We start from the raw sequence: 25,146 nt of genomic DNA on the forward strand, positions 1-25,146 counted from the left end.
ACGCCATGACAATCAATTTTAGAACATTTCATTACCCTAAAAAGAAAACTCAGCTGGGCGCAGTGGCTCACCCCTGTAATCTCAGCTACCCAGGAAGCTGAGGAAGGAGGACTGAAGACAGCTTGAGCTCAGGAGTTTGGACTAACCTGGGCAATACTGGGAGACCCTATCTCAAGGAAGGAAGGAAGGAAGGAAGGGAGGGAGGGAGGGAGGGAAAGAAAGAGAGAGTGAGAGAGAGAGAGGGAGGGAGGAAGGAAGCAAGGAAGGAGAGAAAGAAAGAAAAAGAAAGAAAGAGAAAGAAAGAAGAGAAAAGAGGAAGAGAAAGAAAACCTGTACCCATTAGCACTTACCTCCCATTTCGCCTGAACTCCCCCCACCCTAGGTAACCACTAATCTATTTTCTGACTTTCTGTCTCTATGGGTTTGCCTATTCTGGCCATTTAATGTAAACTGAATCACACAATAAGTGGGCCGTGCGCAGTGGCTCACATCTGTAATCTCAGCACTTTGGGAGGCCAAGGTGGGTGGATCACTTGAGGTGAGGAGTTTGACACTAGCCTAGCCAACAAGGTGAAACCCCATGTCTACCGTAAATACAAAAATTAGCTGGGTGTGTTGGCGGGCACACCTGTAAATCCAGCTACTTGGGAGGCTTAAGCAGGAAAACTGCTTGAACCTGGGATGTGGAGGTTCCAGTAAGCCAAGATCACACCACTGCACTCCAGCCTGGGCGACAGAGCGAGACGCTGTCTCAAAAGAAAAAAACAGTAAGTGGTCTTCTGTGACTGGCTTCTTTCACTTAGGAAGGGCTTCTTTCACTGGGGGCGGTGGCTCATGCCTGTAATCCCAGCTCTTAGGAAGGCAGCGGCAGGAGGATAGCTTGACCCCAGGAATTACAGACCTGCCAGGGCAATATATCGAGACCCTATTCTCCACAAAAAGGAAAAAAGACAAAAAAAGAGAGAAATGGATGGCTTCTTTCACTCAGAGTGTTCTCAAGGTTCATCTACGTTGTAGCATGCATCAGTGCTTCATTCCTTTTTATGGAATGAATATTCCATTGTATGGAGATCACATGTTGTTTATCAATTCATCAGTTGAACATTTGGTTGTATCAAAGAAAACCAGAGCTGTTGGGTGTGGTGGCTTATGCCTGTAATCTCAGCACTTTAGGAGGCTAAGATGGGAGGACTGCTTGAGCCCAGGAGTTTCAGGCCAGCCTGGGCCACGTGGTGAGACCCTGTCTGTACAAAAATAACAAATAAATAGCTGGGCATAATGGCACATGCCTGTAGTCCTAGCTCCTCAGGAGGCTGAGGCAGGAGGATCGCTTGAGCTTGGAAGGTCGAGGCTGCAGTGAGCCATGATCACGCCACAGCACTCCAGCCTGGGCAACACAGTGAGACCCTGTGTCTTAAAAGAAAAAAAAAAAAAAAAGGCCGGGCGCAGTGGCTCACGCCTGTAACCCCAGCACTTTGGGAGGCCAAGGCAGGCAGATCACGAGGTCAGGAGATCAAGACCATCCTGGCTAACATGGTGAAACCCCATCTCTACTAAAAACACAAAAAATTAGCCGGGTGTAGTGGCGGGCGCCTATAGTCCTAACTACTCGGGAGGCTGAGGCAGGAGAATGGAGTGAACCCGGGAGGCAGAGCTTGCAGTGAGCCAAGATTGCGCCACTGCACTCCAGCCAGGGCGACAGAGCCAGATTCCGTCTCAAAAAAAAAGAAAGAAAGAAAGAAAGAGGCTAGGCATGGTGGCTCATTCCTGTAATCCCAGCACTTTGGGAGGCCAAGGTGGGCAGATCATGAGGTCAGGAGTTTGAGATCAGCCTGGCCAACATGGTGAAACCCCGTCTCTACTAAAAATACAAAAATTATCCGGGAATGGTGTTGTGCGCCTGTAGTCCCAGCTACTCGGGAGGCTGAGGCAGGAGAATCACTTGAACCTGGGAGGCAGAAGTTGTGGTGAGCTGAGATCGCGCCATTGCACTCCAGCCTGGGCAACAGAGCGAGATTCTGTCTCAAAAAAATGAAAGAAAAAGAGAAAAAGAAAACCAGAGCTGGACAGTAGTTAAAGCTGTAAAAACAAATTTTATTCAGGACTACGGCAATAGGGGAAAAGAGACCTCAGTACAGAAAGAGGCTCAACTCCGAATACAACAAGTGAAAATAGAGATAGCCAAGGAGTGGGAGGTGGGTGCTGTTGGTGGATGGAAAGTTACTAGGAGAGGAGGGTAATTCTTTGCTAAATTGAGTCTTAACAAGAGTCTTGCTGAAGGCAGGTCAGGGTGATCAAATATCACCTGGAGGATGATGGGGGTTGTGAAATTTGGTCAGATACGCAGGGGTGATTCTGGCTAAATCGATTTAACAGAATTCTTGTTGAAACCCGGCTTGGCTGGGTGCAGCAGCTCCCACCTGTAATCCCAGCACTTTGGGAGGCCAGGGCACGAGGATCACTTGAGCTCAGGAAATTGAAATCAGCTTGGGCAACAAGCAAATTAAAAAATATATATAGCTGGTTATGGTTGCATGCACCTGTAGTCCCCAGCTACTTGGGAGGCTGAGATAGGAGGATCACTTGAGTTCAGGAGCTTGAAGCTGTAGTGAGCTATGATCACACCACTACACTCCAGCCTGGGTGACAGAACAGACCCTGTTCCTAAACAAACAACTGGGTGATGCAAAGACCGATACAGAAGTCCAAAAGTTGAGGTCTGGTTGGGGAGAGGATTCAGAGGAGCACCCAACTAATGTCTGGTCATGGAGAACCTTTGTTAGTTGTTTTGACTTTTTGGCTATTATGAATATAAACATCCATGCTATGATATGAATACCTGCTATGCATATTTGTGTACTATAGGTTTTTATGTGGCTGTGTGTTTTCATTTATCTCAGATGCAATCCTAGGAGTGGGACTGCTGGGTCACATAGTGGCTCTATGTTCAACCTTTCGAGGAACACCGCCTTCATGTTTGCACATACACTTCAATCGTCTCATCTAGTCCCCAGTTCCCATCAACAGCAGGTGGGAGATGACAATTTCATTTTTGTAGGTGAGGGAGCTGAGGCCCAGAGCACTTAGAGGCTAACAAATAATACCAGCTGCCATTGGTCTGAGGGCTGGCTGTGTGCCAGGCACTATGAGCAGTGACCTAAATGCATTAAGCCATCCCATCCTCGCAACAGCCCCATGAAATTGGTATTAGGTTTACCCTCATTTGGTAGTTAGAAAAATTAAATATACCTATTTTTCAGACAGGGTCGGGCTCTGTCACCCAGGCTGGAGTGCAGCGGCATGATCACCAGACTCACTGCAACTCCAGCCTCCCGGTCTTAAGCGATCCTCCCACCTCAGTCTCTGGAGTAGCTGGGACCACAGGCACATGCACCACACCCAGCTAATATTTTTGTATTTTTTGTAGATACCGGGTTTTGCCATGTTGTCCAGGTTGGTCTCAAACCCCTGTGCTCAAGTGATCTGCCTGCCTTGGCCTCCCAAAGTTCTTGGATTACAGGAGTGAGCCATTGCATCCAGCCAGAAAAATGAAATATTTTGGAGAGGGCTGTGAAGTGGTGTGGCCTAAGACTTGAACCCATTTCCAGCTCACTGCATTTCTGGCTCTCACTGGCTCTCAAACCCTCCACTACTCAGTGGGCTCCAGAGATCAGCAAGTTTTCATCCAGTACCTAGCATGGTAAGGTTCACGTTGACTGTTCTACTTGACTTTTACTGCATGGGACACTTGGGACCACCCTTTTGCCTGCCCTAGCCCCTATCCCCTCTATGACCCTCTTCTTAGTTTCCACAGGTCCTTCCTCTGGATCCATCCTAGAGCCCCTTCCCTTCCCAGTGGGTCCTCCTGCCTCAAATTTGCACCCCCTCCACACTTTCAGAATGATTTGTCTAAAACATGAATCCCGGCTGGGTGTGGTGGCTCACACCTGTAATCCCAGCACTTTAGGAGGCCTAGGTGGGAGGATCACTTGAAGTCAGGAGTTCGAGACCAGCCTGGCCAACGTGGTGAAACCCTGTCTCTACTAAAAATACAAAAAGTAGCCAGTTGTGATGGTACGTGCCTGTAATTCCAGCTACTTGGGAGGCTGAGGCAGAAGAATCGCTTGCCAAGAGGCAGAGGCTACAAGGAGCCAAGATCGCGCCACTGTAATCTCTGTCCCAAAATAAAATAAAATTTAAATAAAAATAAAAACAAACATAAATAAATAAAACACGGATCATGGCTAGGTATGGTGGCTCATGCCTGTAATCCCAGCATTTTGGGTGGCCAAGGTGAGAGGATCACTCGAGCCTAGGAGTTCAAGACCAGTCTGGCAACCTAGTGAGACTCTGTCTCTATTTTAATATAAATAAATAAATTAATTAAAATAAAACATGAATGCAGTCATATCACTCAGCCCAAAATTCTCAACATTACATCACCCACTACCTACCCGATAGAATACAGTCTAAATTCCACAGATTGGTCTATAAAGCCCTCATCTTTCCTCACCCTCTGCCCTCCTCTTTCATATCCTACCATCCAGCCGTACAGAACTGCTTGCATTTCCCCACACACTGCGTTTCATTTCTCTGCAACTTTGCATTAGCAGCTCTCACTACTTGGAGTACCCTTCCCCACTTCTTTCACCTGGGGAATCCTACACATCCTTCAAGTCCCAACTTAAATGTCCTCCTCTCTGAAGCCTTCCTTGTTCGGGCACTCCCTCTCCTGAACTCTCAAAGCACTCTGTTTTGACATCTTGAACATAAGCTATTATATTAGTCTCCCGTGCTGGACTGTGTGCGCTTTGAGGACAGAGATTGGGCTTTATTCCATTTTGTGTATTTCCAGGCCTAGAACAGGACCTTGCTTGGTCAAATGAGTAAATGAATAAATATTCTAGATCTGTGCTGTCCAAAACAGTAGCCACAAGCCATATGTGGCTATTGAGCCCCTGAAATGTGACTGCTCCAAATTGAGATGTCCTGTAAATATAAAGTACACATTGCATTTCAAAAACAGTGTGAAAAAAAGAGTAAAATATATCATTGATAATTTTTTTTTTGAGACAAAGTTTTGCTCGTCGGCCAGGCTGGAGTGCAATGGCGTGATCTTGGCTCATGGCAACCTCCGCCTCCCGGTTCAAGCTATTCTCCTGCCTCAGCCTCCCGAGTAGCTGGGATTACAGGCGCCTGCCACCATGTCAAGCTAATTTTTTGTATTTTTAGTAGAGACAGGGTTTCACTATATTGGCCAGGCTGGTCTTGAACTCCTGGCCTCAGGTGATCTGCCCACCTCGGCCTCCCAAAGTGCTGGGATTACAGGCATGAGCCACTGCGCCCGGCTGATACTTTTTTATGTTGACTACTAAAACAATATTTTGCATATATTGAGTTAAATTTATTACTAAAATTAATTTCACCTGTGTCTTTCTATACTTTTAATGTGGTTACTGGGAAATTTTTATTTTTAAATTTTTATTTTTTTTTTAGAGACTGAGTCTAACTCTGTTGCTCAAGCTGGAACGCAGTGGCACAATTCTTGCTCACTGCAGTCTCAAACTCCTGGGCTCAAGTGATCCTCCTGCCTCAGCCTCCCGAGTAGGTGGGACTATGGGCGTGAGCCACCACAGCTGGCTAATTTTTTAATTTTATAAATTTTTCTGTAGAGATGGGAGACTCACTATGTTGCTCAGGCTAGTCTCAAACTCTTGAACTCAACGTCCCAAAATGTTGGTTTTACAGGTGTGAGCCACAGGGCCCAGCCTGGAAATTTCTGGTTACATATGTGCTGGTCGCCCAGCCTTCTATTTGCCTCTCTTCGTCTAAACCATTCTCCACACCGTAGTCAGATGATCCTGTGAAATGTCAATCGAATCATATAAGTTGCCACAAACACTGAATTAAGCAAATACTGAACCATTGCTTCTGGGGGAACAACCTAGGTTCCTGTGAGCCTGTGGACACAACATTTTTGTCAACCAATCAATACATTACCTTGTTTTATGGGTGTTTCTGGTTAAAGGCAACTTAGTTAATATATATTGTTGATTCAGTGCAATTGAACTCAATTGCCGGCACCAAGCTAACTGAGCACAGCTGTTTTCTCTATAAGGCAAATCACCACCTTCTTGCACTTAGGAATGCTAGACAGCACTTCAGCACAGGGGCCAGGCGCGGTGGCTCACGCCTGTAATCCCAGCACTTTGGGAGGCCAAGGCGGGTGGATTACGAGGTCAGGAGATCGAGACCATCCTGGCTAACATGGTGAAACCCCATCTCTACTAAAAAAAAAAATACAAAAAATTAGCCGGGTGTGGTGGCGGGCGCCTGTAGTCCCAGCTACTCGGGAGGCTGAGGCAGGAGAATGGCGTGAACCCGGGAGGCAGAGCCTGCAGTGAGCCGAGATCGCGCCACTGCACTCCAGCCTGGGCGACAGAGCAAGACTCTGTCTCAAAAAAAAAAAAAAAAAAAAAGGAAAGCACTTCTGCACAACACTAAGGGCCATTTTAAACAGCAGAATCACCAACGAAAAGCGTAAAAATGAGAAAAACATGACACTAAATAGACCAAAAAGGAGACCTGCAGGCAGCGCTGCCCTATTATTTTTAGAGACAGGGTCCTGCTCTGTTGCCCAGGCTGGAGTACAGTGGCACAATCCCAGCTCACAGCAGCCTCTACCTGCTGGGCTGAAGGGGTCCTCCCACCTCAGCCTCCTGAGTTGCTGGGACAGAAGGCAAGTGCCACCATGACAGGCCAGTGTTGCCTTATTTGACCTCAGTGGAGAATGTGCAGGATCGTTATGTCCACGAATGAATGAGAAAGCACCACAAGTATTGATTTTGGGATTAGAAATAAATGTTAGTGAGTAGGCAAATTTGCAAACACAAAATCCGTAAATAATGAAGATTGATTGTAACTCTACTGCTTAAAACTCTTCAAGGGCTTCAAATTCCACTTGAAATAAAATCCAAACTCCAGCCAGGTATGGTGACTTATGCCTGTAGTCCCAGCTACTTGGGAGGCTGAGGCGGGAGGACTGCTTGAGCCTAGGAGTTCAGTCACAGTGAGCTACGATCATGCCACTGTACTCCAGCCTGGGTGCCAGATCAAACTCCTATCTCAAAAAAAAGAAAGAAGAATCCACAGTTTTATTTTATTTTGAGAGAGTCTTGCTCTCTCAGGCTGGAGAGCAGTGGTGTGATCTTGGCTCACTGCAACCTCTGCCTCCTAGGTTCAAGCGATTCTCCTGCCTCAGCCTCCCAAATAGCTGGGATTACAGGTGTGTATGCCTGGCTAGTTTCTGTATTTTTAGTAGAGACGGGGTTTCACTATCTTGTCCAGGCTGGTGTCGAACTCCTGACCTCAAGTGATCCACCTGCCTCAGCCTACCAAAGTGCTGGGATTACAGGCATGAGCCACCACGCCTGGCCAGAGTTCTTAAAATGACCTACAAATCTCAACATGACTTGGATCCAGCCTGCCCCACTGACATCCTCACCTTGCTGACTCACCAAAGGCAATCCCTCTCTCTGGAATGCCCTTCCAGAACAGAATGTCTTTTCAATTTCATGCCCCTACCTCAGCATCGCCTCCTCTGAGAGGCCTTTTCTTTTTTTTTTTTTTTTTTTTTTGAGACGGAGTGTCGCTCTGTCACCCAGGCTGGAGTGCAGTGGCGCGATCTCAGCTCACTGCAAGCTCCCCCTCCCGGGTTCACGCCATTCTTCTGCCTCAGCCTCTCTGAGTAGCTGGGACTACAGGCACCCGCCACCACGCCCGGCTAATTTTTTTGTATTTTTAGTAGAGACGGGGTTTCACCGTGGTCTCGATCTCCTGACCTCGTGATCTGCCCGCCTCGGCCTCCCAAAGTGCTGGGATTACAAGCGTGAGCCACCGTGCTCTGAGAGGCCTTTTCTAACCTCCCTGTTTAGAGGCACCATCCCGGAACTCTGTTAGGGCATCCCTTCCTCTCCTTCACGGTCCTGGGCATTTTGTGGTTTCTTTGTATACTGTCTGTAACAAAGGAAGTACCTGAGCAAGTAGCCACTCAGTGGGTTCTTCTTCTTGGCTGCCCTGATAGAGCCAATGTATCAAGACAGGGGAACTGCAATAGAGAAAGAGTTTAATCCACACAGAGCTGGCTGAATGGGAGACCAAAGTTTCATTACTCCAATCAGTCTCCCTGAAAATTCAGAGCCTAGAGTTTTTAAAGAGTAATTTGGTAGATAAACTGCCAAGGAGTAGGGAGTGCTGGTTGGTGGGGTGGGAGATGAAATCACAGGGTGTTGAAGGATGCAAGAACTGGTTGAGTCAGATTACAGGTCTAGGTGGCCTTGGCTGGTGCATCAGACTGCAGGGTCAGAAAAACACCTAAGAGTACCAATCCTAGGTTTTACAATAGTGATATTATCCCTAGGATCAACTGGCGAGGTTTAGAATCTTGTGGCCTCTGGGTGCATGACTCCTAAAGCGTAATTTATTTTTTTGAGATGGAGTCTCAGTGTGTCGCTCAGGCTGGAGTGCAGAGGCATAATCTCAGCTCACTGCAACCTCCGTCTCCCGGGTTCAAGCAATTCTTGGGCTTCAGTCTCCCTAGTAGTTGGGATTACAGGTGCGTGCCACCATACCCGGCTAATTTTTGTATTTTTAAATAGAGACAGGGTTTCACCATGTTGGCCAGGCTGGTCTCTAACTCCTGACCTCAAGTGATCCACCTGCGTCAGCCTTCCAAAGTGCTGGGATTACAGGCGTGAGCCACTGAGCTGGGCTCTAGACCATAATTTCTAATCTTGTAGCTAACGTGTTAGTCTTACAAAGGAAGCCTGGTTCTCAGGCAAGAAGGGGGTTTGTTTTGGGAAAGGGCTGTTACTATCTTTGTTTCAATATTAAACTATAAACTAAGTTGCTCCCAAAGTTAGTTCCGCCTATGCCTAGGAATGAACAAGGACAACCTGGAGGTTAGAAGCAAGATGGAGTGGGTTAGGTCAGCTCTCTTTCACTGTCGTAATTTTCTGTTGCAATTTTTGCAAAGGCAGTTTCAAGCGCAGGGACAGTGACCGCGTGGTTCAAGGTTTTATGTAATGCACCTCCCAAACTCAATAAATATTAGTCGCATAAAGGAAACAATGCAGCCCTGGAGGAAGATGCCCTGCCCTGTTGCTTGCATGAGTGAAGAGGAGGCGCTCACAGGGAGGGTTCTTTCCCTATTCTCCAGCCTCGTATACATTGGGCAAACAGGCCCCATTGGGCAAACAGGCCCCGAGCATCCCACGTGCACAGCCCCAGCTCCAGGCCAAATCGCCTCCGCTCCCACTGACGTCACCACGGCGCATCACGTGCCTCCCGAGGCCCCGCCCCCGCCGTGACGTCCCGGGCCTCGGCCCTGGTCCAAAGTCTACCCGCCTCCTTGTGACAGAAGTGCGACCGCCAGCTGCTGAGGCGTTCGGTCGTGCTGTTGCGGCCGCTGCCCCAGGGCTGCGAAGACGGTGAGTCGCCTGGACGCATTCGGAGACGGCCTCTCGCGGGAGCCCTCCTCCCCAGGGGAAGGGTCTGGACGCCGGCTCCCCTCAGGTCGGGGCGTGACCTCGGACCGTGGCGCCCCCTCCCCGCCCCCGCCCGCGGCGCCTGGGCGGTGCATGCCGGGCACCGTAGTCCCCAGCCTCTCAGAACGCGCTGTGGGTGGGGGGGGCGACCGGGCGGACTACAAGTCCTAGAAGCCTCTGGGCCGTGGGGCGGGCGGTGGGTGGGGGGGCGTTCGTGTGCGTGAAAAGCCCCGCGGGGCTGAGGGTCTTGTCCTGCCGGCGCCTGTCCGGACCCGGGCCCGTCTCCGCGTTCGGCCGGCCTCGGGCACCGGGCTTCTGGAGGTAAAGCGGGGCCGGCGGTTGGGGCGGCATGGCGGGGCCCGTCCTCCCCTCAGGGCGCTGCCGAGACCTAGCGCGGCCCTGGGGATGTCGAAGCCGCTGCGGTGGCGGGGCCCGGGCGGGCGCCCCTCTGTGTGCCGCGGGGTTGTGCGCCCGGAATGGCAGCCTGCTCGCCCGCACGCTTTTCCGTCAGGGAAGGTTGTGGAAATTGCCATCTCCGTCTTGCAGGGCGAGACGGGGAGGGGAGGGGCGGGAGTTGTTTTCTCAAGGAAAGAGGGTCGAGGAGGAGCCCCGTGGCCAAGCCAGCCCCTGCCGAGCCCAAGCCAGCCCCTGCCGAGCCCAAGGCAGCCCATGCCCAGCCCCGCGGGTGACCTTGGCAGTCCGGGAGCCCAGCAGCGTCCTGCACCCGCGCCCGGCTCGCCGACGTGTGGAGTCGGGATGTGGCGCTCGGCCGCACATCACCGGCGGAGATGGCGACGGCCTGGCCTAGCTTTGGGCTAGGAGTCGCGTCTTCGAGGACTTTGGCTTAGCGAGTTCCTTGGGGGGCTTCTCAACAGGTGTTAGGTGAGGTGGGGCGAGCCGCTGTGAGTTCCTCCAAAGGTGGGCTCAAGATCTTCTGCGTCAGAACCACCTGGGGCTCTTGGGAAACGGGCAGATTCCTGGGGCCCACCCGAGGTGTTGCGATACTGTAGTTCCGTCGCGCGGCCCGGGAATCTGCATTTAGTAGGCTCCCCAGATCATTCCCGGGCGCAGCTGTGGCTGAGAACCTGTCCCATTAAGAAGGATGGTGGGCCCGGGGCAGGGACGTTCCATAGCGTTTCTGCCAGTTTCTTCTGTATTCTGGGGCCTGATGCTGGGCAGGGCGGTGCCTGGGCAAGTGACTGCTCTCCTGGGTTCTTTGCTGCTTCCCTTGGGGCCGATCTAGGTAGAACTGGGTGGAGGGAGGTGTGCCAGCTCTGCCTTGCCCTCTGCCCTTAATCGGAAAGGTTATGCCCAGTCACTTGCCAGTCTCAGAAGACTCCCCCTCTACACATTCAGTTATGAAAAACGTGAAACATACAAAAGTTGAAGGAATTTTACAGTGAACACCCACAGACCACCACCTAGAATGTAGAGTTAACACTTTATTGTATTTCATCACATATCTGTCCAACCAGCAGTCCCTCTTGTTTTTTGTGTCAAATCAAGTTGCAGATATCAGTGCCTTTCCCTCCCAAATAAGCATGCATATCATTAATTAGAGTCTTAGAATTGTTGTTTATTGGGTTTGACTTTTTTATCTTCTTAATGGTTTTTAACTTAATGGAAGCCCTGGGTATTTAGAAATCCATCTCTCACCCTTGAGAATTTGAAGGAGTTTGGAGGTTTTCCACAGGATGGGAGAACCGGGGAAGAGCTTTACAGGTTCTCTTACAAGGGTTCATTTATTTATTTAGAGCCAGGGTCTTGCTCTGTGGCTCAGGCTGGAGTGCAGCGGTGCCGTCACGTTTACTGCAGCCTTGAACTCCTGGGCTCCAGCGATCCTCCTGAGTAACTGGAACTACAGGCATGCGCCACCATGCCCAGCTAATTTTTTTTTTTTTTTTTTTTTTTTGTAGAGATGGCGTGTCATTATTTTGCCCAGGTGGTCTCTAACTCCTGGGCTCAAGCGATCCTCTCGCCTGACCCTCCCAAAGTGCTGGGATTACAGGCAGGAGCTACCGTGCCCAACTTCTTACAAGGATTTAAGAGCAGCCAGCCATGGTTCTAGATTCACCATAAGAGCAGAACATTGACTGTGTGATGTAAAGTAATACTTCAGGGAACAAAATTGTTTTGAGAAGGAGCTAACGGAATGCGTCCCAAAGGCCAGCTTGCCCCAGCAGATCACGTTGGCAGTAATTGAAGCTAGTCATCAGCTTGCAGCTCCGTGTCGGCTCTTTACACTGTAAGCTTGTCCAGGTTGAACCTACCAGTTCAGTGTGTGTTTTCTAAGGTCTAGGAGAACTGGGGTATGTAGTGCAATTGAGCTCATGGTGTTGATGGACTAGAGGCCATGGCTTTGAGACCCTTGGGCCCAGGTACTTTTGTTCCTTAGCCACAAACGCCAGCCCTTCACCCTACTCAGTTGCCTGAGTGGGAGGGAAAAGATAGGCCCTGTGAAAATTTGTCTCCACTTTGAGGAACATGGTTCCAAGGGCAAGGACATGTTTTTACTCATAGGGGGACACAGGGAAATGTGGCAGTTAAAGTTGTGGCATTTTATAGCATGTCACTGTCCTGTAGGTGGAGGCAGTGCTGGTGAGAAGGTGGCAGGCAGGGAGAGCTCTGCAGAGGACCTTGGTGCTCCATGGGGAGGATGGAGAGAGCGAGCCAGGCTGGCAGTGGTGACAGGAGGTTCCCTTTCCCCCACGAGGGGACTTGGAAATAGATTACTCAAAATGGAAATGTGCCCCTTTCTAGGATCCCACAAAAAGTTTCTGTTTCTGTCTCTGCCTAGTCAGGAGTCTCCCAGCCACAGTCTCTGTGGGAGGTGGTAGAGGCTGCCTTGCAATACAGTGCAGCAGAGGTGGGGGCGCCTAGTGCCTGGGCCAGAATCTCCCCATGCCCAGAGGGCTGTCCACTCTGGGAGACACTGGTCTGGCAGCTCCTGAACCCGTGGGCCTGATGGCCCTGGTCACCACTTCTCCTACTCTGTGAGTCATCAGGCAGTGGTCCGGTGACAGTGGTGGTGTCCTGGGACCAGGGCTGCCTAGACATGGAGACCTCTCTGTCCCGTTGAAGCTGTGTGACAGACAGGCCTTGCTGGCTGCATCTGTGATAGGTGAAGAGCAACACCCAGGCCACAGGAAGGCCTGCATCTGCTGTTAGTGCTGAAGAGATGAAGGGCCCCTGACAGTGGACAAAGCAAAACCAATACAAAGCCTGCAGTGCAGGGTGAGGGGGTCCAGCAGCATTCTGATTCTTTCCTTGAAAGCAGTTGTGATGCATTTTTGGTAATACTGGATCATTTTTCCAGAAAACATTTCTTGTCACCTTTTCAGTGCTCCTGATTTGTGGGTGAGACCTGGCTTGGTCTGTATATTGAGTGATCCAGTACCATCGATTCTTACTGCAAGGAGGTGTAACGGGGGTTCAGTAAACACTGAGGGTCTTCTTGAGATGTAATTGTTCAATCAATGCTAATTAAGTCTGAACTTATATCTAGTCCCAGTGTCTGGGTTTTCCCCCCAAGAAGGAAAAGAGGCCAAGACAGATGGAAGCAGGTAGAGAAGGGTGCGAGAGTTGCCTTGGGAGGGTTTAGGGAGAATTTCAACCCATATTACTTCAGGAAGAAAGCGAGCTCGGTTGTCACAATTCTGATTAACATGCAGGCCGGGTGCTGTGGCTCACGCCTGTAATCCCAGCACTTTGGGAGGCCGACAGGGGCGGATCACCTGAGGTTGGGAGTATGAGACCAGCCTGACCAACATGGAGAAACCCCGTCTCTACTAAAAATACAGAATTAGCTGGGCCTGGTGGTGCGTGGCTGTAATCCCAGCTACTCCGGAGGCTGAGGCAGGAGAATCACTTGAACCTGGCAGATGGAGGTTGCAGTGAGCCGAGATTGTGCCACTGCACTCCAGCCTGGGTGACAGAGCAAGACTCTATCTCAAAAAACCAAACAAACAAAAACCAAAAAAAAAAAAAAAAAAAAAAAAACCATGCAAACAGTGGCCTGACAGGCTGGGGAAGCAGGAGGAAATAGGGTTCTTTGCAGCGTACCGCCCTGCGAACATGCGTTCTCACCTGTCAGCCAGGGAGGTGGCAGCACAGTGGGACTTGGCCAGCTGAGGCAGCAGCCAGAGTGTCTAAGTGACTTGCACGTGGTTGCCAAATAATGGCAGAGAAGGGCCCGTGGCTGGCCCTGAAATAGCAGGGGTGGCGGGAGAGCAGCTGAGGGAGACGTGGGCTCTCCCAGCCCCATTGTGATCACTGCATCATGGAGTTGACTGGAATTCAAGAAATGGTGTTTTTTCCTGTCTGGATATTTGGCTATGAACGTAAGTACTTTCCTAAGGAGGCAGTGGAGTCCGTCTCAGCTGCGGCTGTGTTCTCAACCTGGGCCTTTGGGTTAAGAATCGCACAGGAGGGGCTGGGCGCCGTGGCTTATGCCTGTAATCCCAGCACTTTGGGAGGCTGAGGTGGGTGGATCATTTGAGGTCAGGAGTTCGAGACCAGCCTGGCCTACATGGTGAAACCCCGCCTCTACTAAAAATACAAAAATTAACCAGGCGTGGTGGCAGGTGCCTGTAATCCCAGCTACTCAGGAGGCTGAGGCAGGATAATTGCTTGAACTCGGGGGTTGGGGGTTGCAGCGAGCCGAGATCGCACCACTGGACTCCAGCCTGGGCAACAGAGTGAGACTGTTCCAAACAAACAAAAAAGAATGGCACAGGAGGTCCACTTAGGTTAACCCCAAACCTGTGCACTCATTTCTTCAACGCATATGGACCAGGCGCCAAGCAGGGCCCAACAATACAAGTGGGAGAGTCCCAGGATTCTTGAGGGGAGATAAGACAAGGGACAGAGAATCCCCTGGCAGCGGAATCCTCAGGAAGGCCCAGGTTTGCAGGGAAGTGGGGTATGGGCGTGTTTGGAGGCCAGGGAAAGAGTACAGGGGTGGGCTTGGGAAGAGTGGGGGGATGAGATAGTTTGGAGGAGTGTGAGTTAAGATCCGGTAGGGTCGTGGTAGATCCAAGTCTAGACTCTTCCCTGTCACCCTTGACTGTTAGATGAGATAGTGGATCTGAGGGCCTTTGAACCATGGAGTTAGTAGGACTTGCTGACTGGTCATGGTTTAAGGGGATGAGAAAGGTCTGGAGCACCTCTCAGCCATCCAGTTTGGCAATGGGAGTGAAGTGAACAGAAGGGTCCCCTGGCTGGAGAGCAGAGTTCCTGCCTGGAGCAGCAGCCAAGCTGCAGCCCATCCACCCACTCACCCATGTTTCACAGGCTGCCTGGTACCTTGGAGAAACTGGCCCCAAGGCCTGACCCTGCCCTCCAGGAGCTATGGGTCTGACTGGGAGATGGCCCTGATCACAACTTTCTAATTCTGCATGTTATGAATGACTCTATTGCCCTAGACCCAGAATTCCCTGCCCACCTCCCTGCAGGGCTGTGAAGCCCCTGACAGGCCTCACCTTTTCTCTCCTGGAGCACCTGCTGTCACAGAGGTGACAGCTCCTGCTGGCCTTGCCTGTGTATTTTTTTATAAGTTCTTCTCAGCCGGGCGCAGTGGCTCACGCCTGTAATCCCAGCACTTTGGGAGGCCGAGGCGGGCGGATTACCTGAGGTCAGGAGTTCGAGATCAGCCTGGGCAACACGGTGAAACCCCATCTCTACTAAAAATACAAAATTAGCTGGGCGTGGTGACACATGCCTGTAATCCCAGCTACTCGGGAGGCTGAGGCAGGAGAATCGCTTGAACCTGGGAGGCGGAGGATGTGGTGAGCCGAGATTGTGCCATTGCACTCCAGCCTGGGCAACAAGAGTAAATCTCCGTCTCACCAAAAAAAAAAAAAAAGGAAAAAAAAGAAAAAAAAATAAGTTCTTCTCAAGTGTCACTTGTCTTGCCAGGTGCATCTGCAGCTCCCTGAGGGCAGGGACCATGAGGTGAGTGACCTCCATGGAGAGTCTGATGAGTCTTTTCAAACAGGTAGTCACTTAAACAAAAGAGAGAGGAACTTGGATGGTGATGGCTTTGCTGAGTGAAACGGCCTCATCCTTGAACCTGAAGAGTCCTGCCCTGTTCAGGGGAGAAGGCCTCAAGTGCGCGCTTCTCAGGTCTCAGATTCCCCAGGCATTTTGTGTCACCTGACCTCAGGCCTTCGTTTCTGTCCCCAGCATGGTCAAGCTCAGGTTCTGTGGTGTGTGTTTAGCTGCTTTGCAGGGAGAGCGGCCACACCATGACACATTTCTCTGTGGCCCCAGTAAAATTGGCCAAAAAGGAACTATACCTGCTGGAGGTGGTGGCCGAGTGCTCTCAGGCTCCCCAGCTCTAGGAGCCACCTACTTGATGTCAGAACTTTGGAGGACTGGATTAGCACGGCAGGTGAGTGCAGAAAATGGAGAATCGCGGGGCGACATGATTTCCCAAGCTCTCTGCAAGCCTCTTGGCTTTTCAGGGTAAAAGTGGGCATCCTGCTGTGGCCAGAGGACCTGGCTCACCCATCCTCCAATACAGGGAGTGTTCCCTGCTCAGTGGAGCTGTCCCTGGTGAGAACTGCAGCCTTGCGGCAACCCCTTGTTCTTCCTCCTTCGGTGCCACGGTTTGTTCTGTGCCAGGCCCGATGTTTTATTTCTGTATTTTATGCCCTCAACCCCCCACTGAAGGTGACTGCCATTAAGACAGACGTTGATCTGCCATCTTCAGTGCCTAGGAAATGCCTCACACATAGTGTGTGGTCCATACTTATTGGATGGATAAAATGATACACCATGCCTGCAGTTCAGCCGTCTCATCTTCCTAAGAGCCAAGACGCAGGGACCGGGGTCTGCATGTGCTCTGTCGTTCCCTGAGTGTTGGGGGTGCTGTTTTGCATGCTGTGTTGAATTCTTCAGTACACATTCAGTGGGTTAGGTTCTAAAGTCAACTAGCAGAGCAAAGACCTCATTAGTCAAAGTGTCCTCTAAAGTCCTTGAATTGCCTATTAGCTCAGAGGCACTCCCCCTGCCAGAGGCCCAGTGGGGCCTGAGGAAACAGCATGTTCTGTGTCCCATTTCCCTCCCCAGGGAAAGCAGGGGACTGGGCAGCGCCGCTTCAGCTTTTTGTCCTGGGTACCATGAAATCTATGTAAACGGAATGCATGTGATGGAATTGCACTGTGAGCTGCACCGTGTGAAGCACTTTATTGGGAGTGTGAGATCCCACTCAAGTGTATTTTGAAAACCGTTTCTGGAGAATGTCTGAGAAAAGAAACAGGGCTGACAGTGATGTGGAAGGAGAGAGTCAGGACAGCTGAGGTCCTGTCTTGGCTCTGTCATCTCCAGGCAGCTGGGGTGCCTGGGGCAGCCACTTCTCTCCTTGGAGACCGCTCCCTAGTCTGTGCCACCACTTGTTCGCCCACCATCATCTCCAGCACTTCACAGGGCTTACTAAGCACATGGGTGCTTAGTAAACATTTAAGACAGAAATGAATGGCAGTTTAGACTTGGATTCAGTCATCTCTGATGGCCTTTCAGCTTCCAAAAGGTGTTCTCTGGCCAGGCGCAGACACTCACGCCTGTAATCCTAGCACTTTGGGAGGCTGAGGCAGAAGGATCACTTGAGGCCAGGAGTTTGAGACCATGGCGAACATGGCGAAACCCCGTCTCTAAAAATACAAAAAAAAAGGCTGGGCACAGTGGCTCACACCTGTAATCCCAGCACTTTGGGAGGCCGAGGTAGGCGGATCATGAGGTCAGGAGATCGAGACCATCGTGGCTAACACGTGAAACCCCATCTCTACTAAAAATACAAAAAACTAGCCGGGCGTGGTGGCAGGCGCCTGTAGTCCCAGCTACTTGGGAGGCTGAGGCACGAGAATTGTGTGAACCTGGGAGGTGGAGGTTGCAGTGAGCCGAGATCATGCCACTGCACTCCAGCCTGGTCTCTGATGTTTGAGTCATAGAGAAATATATACATGGCCATGCATATGGCAATCCCAATCATGACGTGAGCTCCTGTTTTCCCAAGCTTCTGGAATAAGTCTTCTGTCCCAGCCAGCATGAGTGAACTCAGGGCCAGATGTTGACTTAGAGTTACAGGAACTTAGGCAAAAACTGCAGTTACTTTTGTACCAACCTAATAAACTTCTGTATACTATTTCTTTCTTTCTTTCTTTTTTTTTTTTTTTTGAGGCAGAGTCTTGCTTTGTTGCCCAGGTGGAGTTCAGTGGCGCACTCATAGTTCACTGCAGCTTTGAACTCCTGGTCTCAAGCGATCCTCCTGCCTTGACTTCCCAAAGTGCTGAGATTACAGTCCTGAGCCACAGTGCCTGGCCTACTATATACTATTTCTGTTTTGTTTTGTTTTTGAGATGGAGTCATGCTCTGTCACCCAGGCTGGAGTGTACCGGCGCAATCTCGGCTCACCACAACCTCCACCTCCTGGGTTCAAGCGATTCTCCTGCCTCAGCCTCCCGAGTAGCTGGGATTACAGGCATGTGCCACTATACCCGGCTAATTTTGTATTTTTAGTAGAAATGGGGTTTCTCCATGTTGGCCAGGCTGGTTTCGAACTCCCGACCTCAAGTGATCTGCCCGCCTCAGCCGCCCAAAGTGCTGGGATTACAGGCGTAAGCCACCGCACCCAGCCTATGTACTATTTCATATAATGCAGTGTAAACTACTAATTCAGTTTGTTTCACAACCAACCGGTATAAGTGAATTCTTAGGGTCAGATGTCAACTAAGAGTGATAGAAACTCAGTTAAATTTCTGTATGCTATATACTGTTGCATTTAATGTAGTGTAAAATACAAATGAGATTCCCACTCTCAGTTCCTAGAGCGCTTTCTTCACCCAGCAGAAATGTCTTCAAAATAATTGAAAGAATGCCCTGTAACATGAGAGATCTAAATGTCGCAGGGGTGAGCCACTCTCCTCACTGTTCTGAGGGAAAATTGCTGGAGGAGGAGCTTTTGTGTACAGGTATGTATGGTGACTGACACATTTGGAGGAAGAAAGCCTAGAGGTTTGCTTTTCCACATTCCACCCCGACCCACGCAATAGGGGGACTCAGGCAAGGCCTGGCCGCGGGCAGAGCCCAGCTCCCCGGCTAAGGAGGGCCAGGAGACATTTGTGTCTGAATTAAGACTCTTCCACCTGGGTGGCCGTGAGTGGCCACATGTCTTGACTGCACTTAACGGCCTGGTGCTTTTTTGTAGATTGCAATGGTGTGTCTTCATCTCACCCAACAGACAGCTGGTTGAATAGAGTCAACCCAAGACTGTCCATTTTGTGTCTGCTCAGTACAGGCAGACGGAAGGATTTTTTTTTAAGGGCTCCATTTTGAGCGCTTAAGTGATGGTTCTTTAAGTTCATGCTGTTTCTAAAATTAGCCTTGTAGTTACCAAGCCCTGCCTGTGGGACAGGTGCAGATGACTTGTTTATTCACTTGTGGTTGAGCTGTGTGTGTTTCTTTCCTTTTGCCCTGCATTTCCCCTCTTGTCTCTGCTTCCTTCATTTTCTCTGCCAGCAGGAGAACATGCAAGAACAAGCTCTTGAGCAGCGTTCTGCCTGGGAGGTAGTTCAGAGTCCTGACGAGATCACTGGGCGAGTTGGGAGGCCAGGGCTGTGTCCTCAGCATGGGCTCCATCACTCTCGTTTTTATTATGCATCCAGTGGGGACTTTCTTACCAGCCCTCCTTGGTCAGGTGACCTCCTGCTGGGTCTCCTGGCAGGGTCTCCTAGGCTAGCACGACTTTGAGGTCTTTACATTCCAACTTTACAGATCTAAACTTTCCATTTGCCTGGAGTACCGCGAGGTGATCTGGCAGAACTGACTCATTTGACCAAACTCATGGGAGACCTACGGCCATAAGGGGCTGGCTTCGGAGAGGAGGCCGCTAACCAGTCCAGGCCTCTGGCTTGCTCTGCAGAGCATTTTCTCCTGTAGGTGAAATCAGATTATAGTCTGAGGTGTGTTTCTGGATTGAAGAGGAGTATATGTATTTTTTTGAGATGGAGTTTCGCTCTTGTCACCCAGGCTGGAGTACAATGATGCGATCTCAGCTTACTGCAACCTCTGCCTCCTGGGTTCAAGTAATTTTCTTGCCTCAGCCTCCCAAGTAGCTGGAATTACAGGCATGCGCCACCGTGCCTGGCTAATTTTTGTATTTTTAGTAGAGATGGAGTTTCACCGTGTTGGCCAGGCTGGTCTTAAACTCCTGACCTCAGGTGATCTGCCCGCCTCTCAGCCTCCCAAAGTGCTAGGATTACAGGTGTGAGCCATCGCAGCCAGCCTTTTTTTTTTTTTTTTTTTTTTTTTTTGAGACAGGGTTCCCCACTGTTGTCCATGCTAGAGTGCAGTGGTGCAATCATGGCTTACTGCAGCCTCCACCTCCTGGGTTGAGTGTTCCTCCCTCTTCAGCCCCCCAAGTAGCTGGGATTATAGGCGTGAGCCACTGTGTCTGACAATGAGCATTTTGAGGAAGGAGTCATGTAAAGGTGCTGCCTACCGTTAAAAAACTAGAAACTCCACATCAGTAGAAAGTTTCTGTATGTGTACTTACATATAAACAAATCCCCTAAACTCTTACTGCCCAGAAAAACTGTTAATATGTGGTATGGCTGAGTGCAGTGGCTCATGCCTGTAATCCCAGCTCTTAGAGAGGCAGAGGCGGGAGGATAGCTTGAGCTCAGAAGTTCGAGACCTGCCTGGGCAATATATCGAGACCCTGTTCTCCACAAAAAGGAAAAAACAAAGACAAAAAAATGTGTTATGTATGTAAATACATCTAAAGAAGAATCACACCGTGTTACTGCTTTTTTATTCTTCACTCACTGCTATATCAAAACCATTTTTCTATGTCAATAAAAATCTATATCATTGGCTGGGCACAGTGGCTCATGCTTGTAATCCCAGCACTTTGGGAGGCCAAGGTGGGCAAAATCACCTGAGGTCAGGAGTTCGACACCAGCCTGGCCAACATGGTGAATCCCCATCTCTACTAAAATACAAAAATTAGCCAGGCGTAGTGCTGGGTATGTGTAATCCTTGTTATTCAGGAGGCTGAGGCAGGAGAATTACTTGAACCCGGGAGGCAGAGGTTGCAGTGAGCCGAGACTGCACCATTGCATTCCAGCCTGGGCAACAAGAGGGAGACTCCATCTCAAAAAACAAAAACAAAACTGTATCATTTTTGGGGGGCTGAATGCAGTTACATTATATAGCTAATCACATGCATTTTCTTGAACATCAAGACAGTGGTGCATATAAACATCTTTGCGAATCTGTGTTCACACATCCATTTACCTCTAGAACGAATACCTTGAAGTGGAATTGAGTCCGTAAGAGTGTACAGGTAGCAAGGCTGTCCAAAAAAGTTGTACCAATCCACTATGCTGTGGCCCCGTGCCGTGGACGGAGTGTCAGCAAGTGAGAGTGGTTTGCCAGGAGGTTTGACTAAAATTCAGCATGATATACATTGCATAGTAATTGTCATCATCCTAGTTCCTAGAGGCCTTAGTACTTTTAGGTTTAGAAGCATTCTTTGAGTCCTCTCTGCCTTTTGATTTTGCTTCTGCTTAAGAGCAACAGTGTCACTGGGCGTGGTGGCACATGCCTGTAATCGCAGCACTTTGGGAGGCCGAGGCAGGTGGATCACGAGATCATGAGATCGAGACCACCCTGGCTAACACGGTGAAACCCCGTCTCTACTAAAAATACAAAAAATTAGCCAGGTGTGGTGGCGGGCGCCTGTAGTCCCAGCTACTTGGGAGGCTGAGGCAGGAGAATGGTGTGAACCCAGGAGGCGGAGCTTGCAGTGAGCTGAGATCCCACCACTGCACTCCAGCCTGGGTGACAGTGCAAGACTCCGTCTAAAAAAAAAAAAAAAAGCAACAGTGTCTTCTTTTTTCTTTTGTACTTCCTCTCTCAGGCTCCTATGGCAGGCCGAGTGGTGTGCTCTTCACCCATGGCCTCTCCCGTGCCTCATCACAATTCTTGATAAGGGGCTGCTCCTACCGCCATATCACAGATGAAAAAAAATCTGAGACTGGAGAGTCAGGTGGCAGGGCAGGGTGGTGGGCGTGGGGCCTGATAGCTGTGTCCCACTCGTGCAAGATTCTGCCCCTGCAGCTCTGCCTGCGACACAGGGCTCGTGCTTCTGTTGGAGGGCGCAGTGGTGTTTAGGGCCATGGGGTTGGGCTGATACCTTTTTTATTTTATTTTTATTTATCCTTTTTTTTTTTTTTTTTTGAGATGGAGTCTCGCTCTGTTGCCCAGGCTGGAGTGCATGGCGCGATCTCAGCTCACTGCAAGCTCCGCCTCCTGGGTTTGCGCCGTTCTCCTGCCTCAGCCTCCTGAGTAGCTGGGACTACAGGCGCCCGCCACCATGCCTGGCTAATTTTTTTGTATTTTTAGTAGAGACAGGGTTTCACCATGTTAGCCAGGATGGCCTCAATCTCCTGACCTGTGATCTGCCTGCCTTGGCCTCCCAAAGTGCTGGGATTACACGTGTGAGTCACCGTGCCTGGCTACTTTTTATATTTTGAAACAGAGTCTCAGACTGTTGCCTGGGCTGGAGTGCGATGGTGTGAGCTCGGCTCACTGCAACCTCCGCCTCCCTGGTTCAAGTAATTCTCCTGCCTCAGCCTCCCAAGTAGCTGGGATTACAGGCGCACGCCGTCATGCCCAGCTAATTTGTGTATTTTTAGTACAGACAGAGTTTTACCATGTTGGCCAGCCTGGTCTTGAACTTCTGACCTCGTGATCCGCCCACCTCTGCCTCCCAAAGTGCCGTAATTACAGGCATGATCCACTGTGCCTGGCCAGGCTGGTGTCTTATCTCCGCTGAGACTCATCATGATAGAGGAGGAGCATGTAGGGTTGGGTGGGAGGAGAGCCAGCAGATGGGAAAACCAGATCTGTTTTCTGGTCCTTTCTGTGACTTAAGTTGAGCTTGTTTTGAAGTGTTTAGAATTCCCAAGGCATCAGATACACCCATGTTCAAGTGTAAAAGTAAATAAATGGTTCATAGCCACCCGAGATGTTATCTGAGGGAGGGACTGTCTCGTCCTGCCTCCATCAGGACAATGGGAAATGGGCCATGTTCAGGATTTCCCAGGCCTGCCTGTGCTAGAACTTGGCAGTCGAGGACAACGGTCCCAGAGAAGGGGACACATTGGCAACCTCCCTTAGTCTTGGGAGGGCTCAGCCTCACTAGAGGCTACTCCGCAACCGAGTGGACCTTTGTGGAGGGCCTCCTCTTTCCTGCTCATGACCCAGCGTTGGGAATAAGATCCCTCTGGTCAGCTGCTGAAAGGCCACAGGGAATCCTGGCCTGGTCCCACATGGACTGGGGTGGCTGGATTAGCCCCAGGTTTGGGTAGGGCATGGTAGAGAGAGGAGTGGAGAGGATTTGGGGCCCAGGAGCAGTCTCACAGCAGGGGCTCCCTTTTGAGCACCTCCTCACTTGGAGCACTTCCTTTGTGTCCCTGTGCTGGGCACCTGCATCCAAACAGTGCACACTCTATTAACGTTCACTGCACGCCATTGTCCTCCTCAGCTCCTCCTTGAGCCAGTGGTCATGCTGAAATGAGCGCTGGAGTTGCAGAAGAATGTGTCCTCGCTCCAAGGCAACCAGCTGCACTTCTCTCGGGGCCTGTTTTAACTACGGAAGCATCTGCTCCAGCCTTCCCGCCAGGGAGTATTCCCCATGCCTTGGCCTCTGTACTGGCTGTGGCTGTGTCGTGTGACCTAAAGAAAGCCATGATCCTTTTGATCATGGATCACTTGAAGAGAACTTGTGTTCCTTCAGGCCTAAGGAACTGTAGACATATATTTTTGTGGTGGAGGGGGGATAGAGTCTCACTCTGTCACCCAGGCTAGAGTGCATTGGCGTGACGTAGCTCATTGTAGCCTAGAATCCCTGGGCTAGAACAATCCTCCCGCCTCAGCCTCCCAAGTAGCTGGGACCACAGGCATCTATCACCATACCTGGCTAATTTTTTTTTTTTTTTTTTGTAGAGATGGGATCTTGTTATGTTGCCCAGGGTGGTCTTGAACGCCTAGCTTTAAGCAATCCTCCCACCTTGGCCTCCAAAGTGCTGGGATTACAGGTGTGAGCCACTGCACCTGTCTATGCTGTATATTTGTAATGACACTTGTTAATACTTAACCTGAAATGAATTTACCAATAATTAACCAGTAAAACAAGTTTTATTACTCATGTGGAAGATGTGGGAGGTGGTCAGTTGTTGCTTGTGTAGTGTCCCATGGCTGTCCTAGGCACTGGCCTCCATCCCAAGGCCCTGATGGTGAAGCACAGCTACTGGAGCCATGGCATCCATCTTCCAGGTGGCAGATGGGAGGAAGGCAGGAAAGATGAAGGGCCTGGCTCTGGGCTGAGTCGGCTTGCCCTGAGTGCCTTCTTATGGTCTGGACACTTCTGCTTACAGCTCATCAGCCAGAGCTTTGTCACTCTAAGAAAGCTCAGGGACCCTCTTGGTTGATAGACTTGCCCTGAGTGAAAGTGGAGGTCTGTATTCAAGAATGGGGGAGAGAGTGGATTTGGGTGCAGCTGGCAGTCTCCATTCTGTACTTCATTAGGCGGAACATTGCTGTTTGAGATCTTGTTTTTCTGCCTTCTTCCTTTGCAGTATGATGTGGAGGAATACAGCACAGCTCTGTATGGGTGGTGTTATCTGCGTAGTCATTCATGGAAGGTGTCTTCAGCAATACAGCCTGGACATTTACATGTGGGGTTTTGTTCAACCTTCCAAGAACCTCATTTTCCACATGGGAAAACTGAGGCTCAGAGAGGTTGAGGAATTTAGGGCTGCAGACCATCAGCGGCGAGGCAGGGTCCCAGGGAGACCTGTGCTCTCCCAATATTCTATTGACAGTCAAGCAAAGAAGGCCACTGTCTTTGTTCCCAAGTGCCACAGTGCAACAAGGCTGAATGGTGCCGGAGGTCTCCTGGAGAAGCCTAAAGCCTGAGGAGAATGGCCTGGGACACTGCCCAGCTGGCCTTGTCATCCTTGTCCTAGAGATCTGGGGTATTTGAGCTGTGGAACAACCCCTGTGGCCGGGTCGCTGTGAGGGCCCCAGGCTGCCATCTGGCCACCCTCAGGGGCACAGCCCTCCTTCCTTAGGCCTTGTGTACTCACTGTTCCCTCTGCTGTCCCCATGCCTCCCTTTGCCTGCTGGTCTCATTAACTCTTCCGCCACCTCCTCCCAGGCTTGCTTGAAGAGATGGTGTTAGAGCTCCAGAACGGCGATCTTGCTGTCCTTCTATTGTGCCCTGGACTTTCTCGACACCACTGGTCACAGATGTAATTGTGTTTGTGGTTTTTTGGCGAGGGGGGTGATTATTTAATGCTCGTCCTCTTCACTTGACTGTAAGCTTCTGGAAGGCAGGGATGTGTCTTTTTTTGTTTTTTGTTTTTTTCCTTTGAGATGGAGTCTCGCTCTGTCGCCAGGTTAGAGTGCAGTGGCGCGATCTTGGCTCACTGCAACCTCCGCCTCCCGGGTTCAAGCGATTCTCCTACGTCAGCCTCCCAAGCAGCTGGGATTACAGGCACGTGCCACCACGCCCAGCTAATTTTTGTATTTTTAG

General features: G+C 50.4%; 1 protein-coding gene across 6 annotated transcripts in view; it reads left to right on the top strand.

The window, feature by feature from the left end:
- Positions 1–462: 462 nt before the first annotated feature.
- Positions 463–25,146, top strand: part of CDIP1 (cell death inducing p53 target 1) — a 37,011-nt gene continuing 12,327 nt past the window's right edge. Inside the window, exons 1-2 of one of the 6 annotated variants that reach the window (XM_055242911.2) lie at positions 523–767; positions 9,218–9,488. The gene's annotated coding sequence lies outside the window, so the exon portion shown is untranslated. Of the gene's footprint in view, positions 768–9,217; positions 9,574–9,610; positions 9,867–25,146 lie in introns of those variants that run through there. The other 5 variants (XM_063618332.1, XM_063618328.1, XM_055242910.2 and 2 more) reach the window with 5 other exon arrangements.

Source organism: Symphalangus syndactylus, chromosome 14 (assembly GCF_028878055.3).
Source record: "Symphalangus syndactylus isolate Jambi chromosome 14, NHGRI_mSymSyn1-v2.1_pri, whole genome shotgun sequence".
NCBI classification, from domain to species: domain Eukaryota; kingdom Metazoa; phylum Chordata; class Mammalia; order Primates; family Hylobatidae; genus Symphalangus; species Symphalangus syndactylus.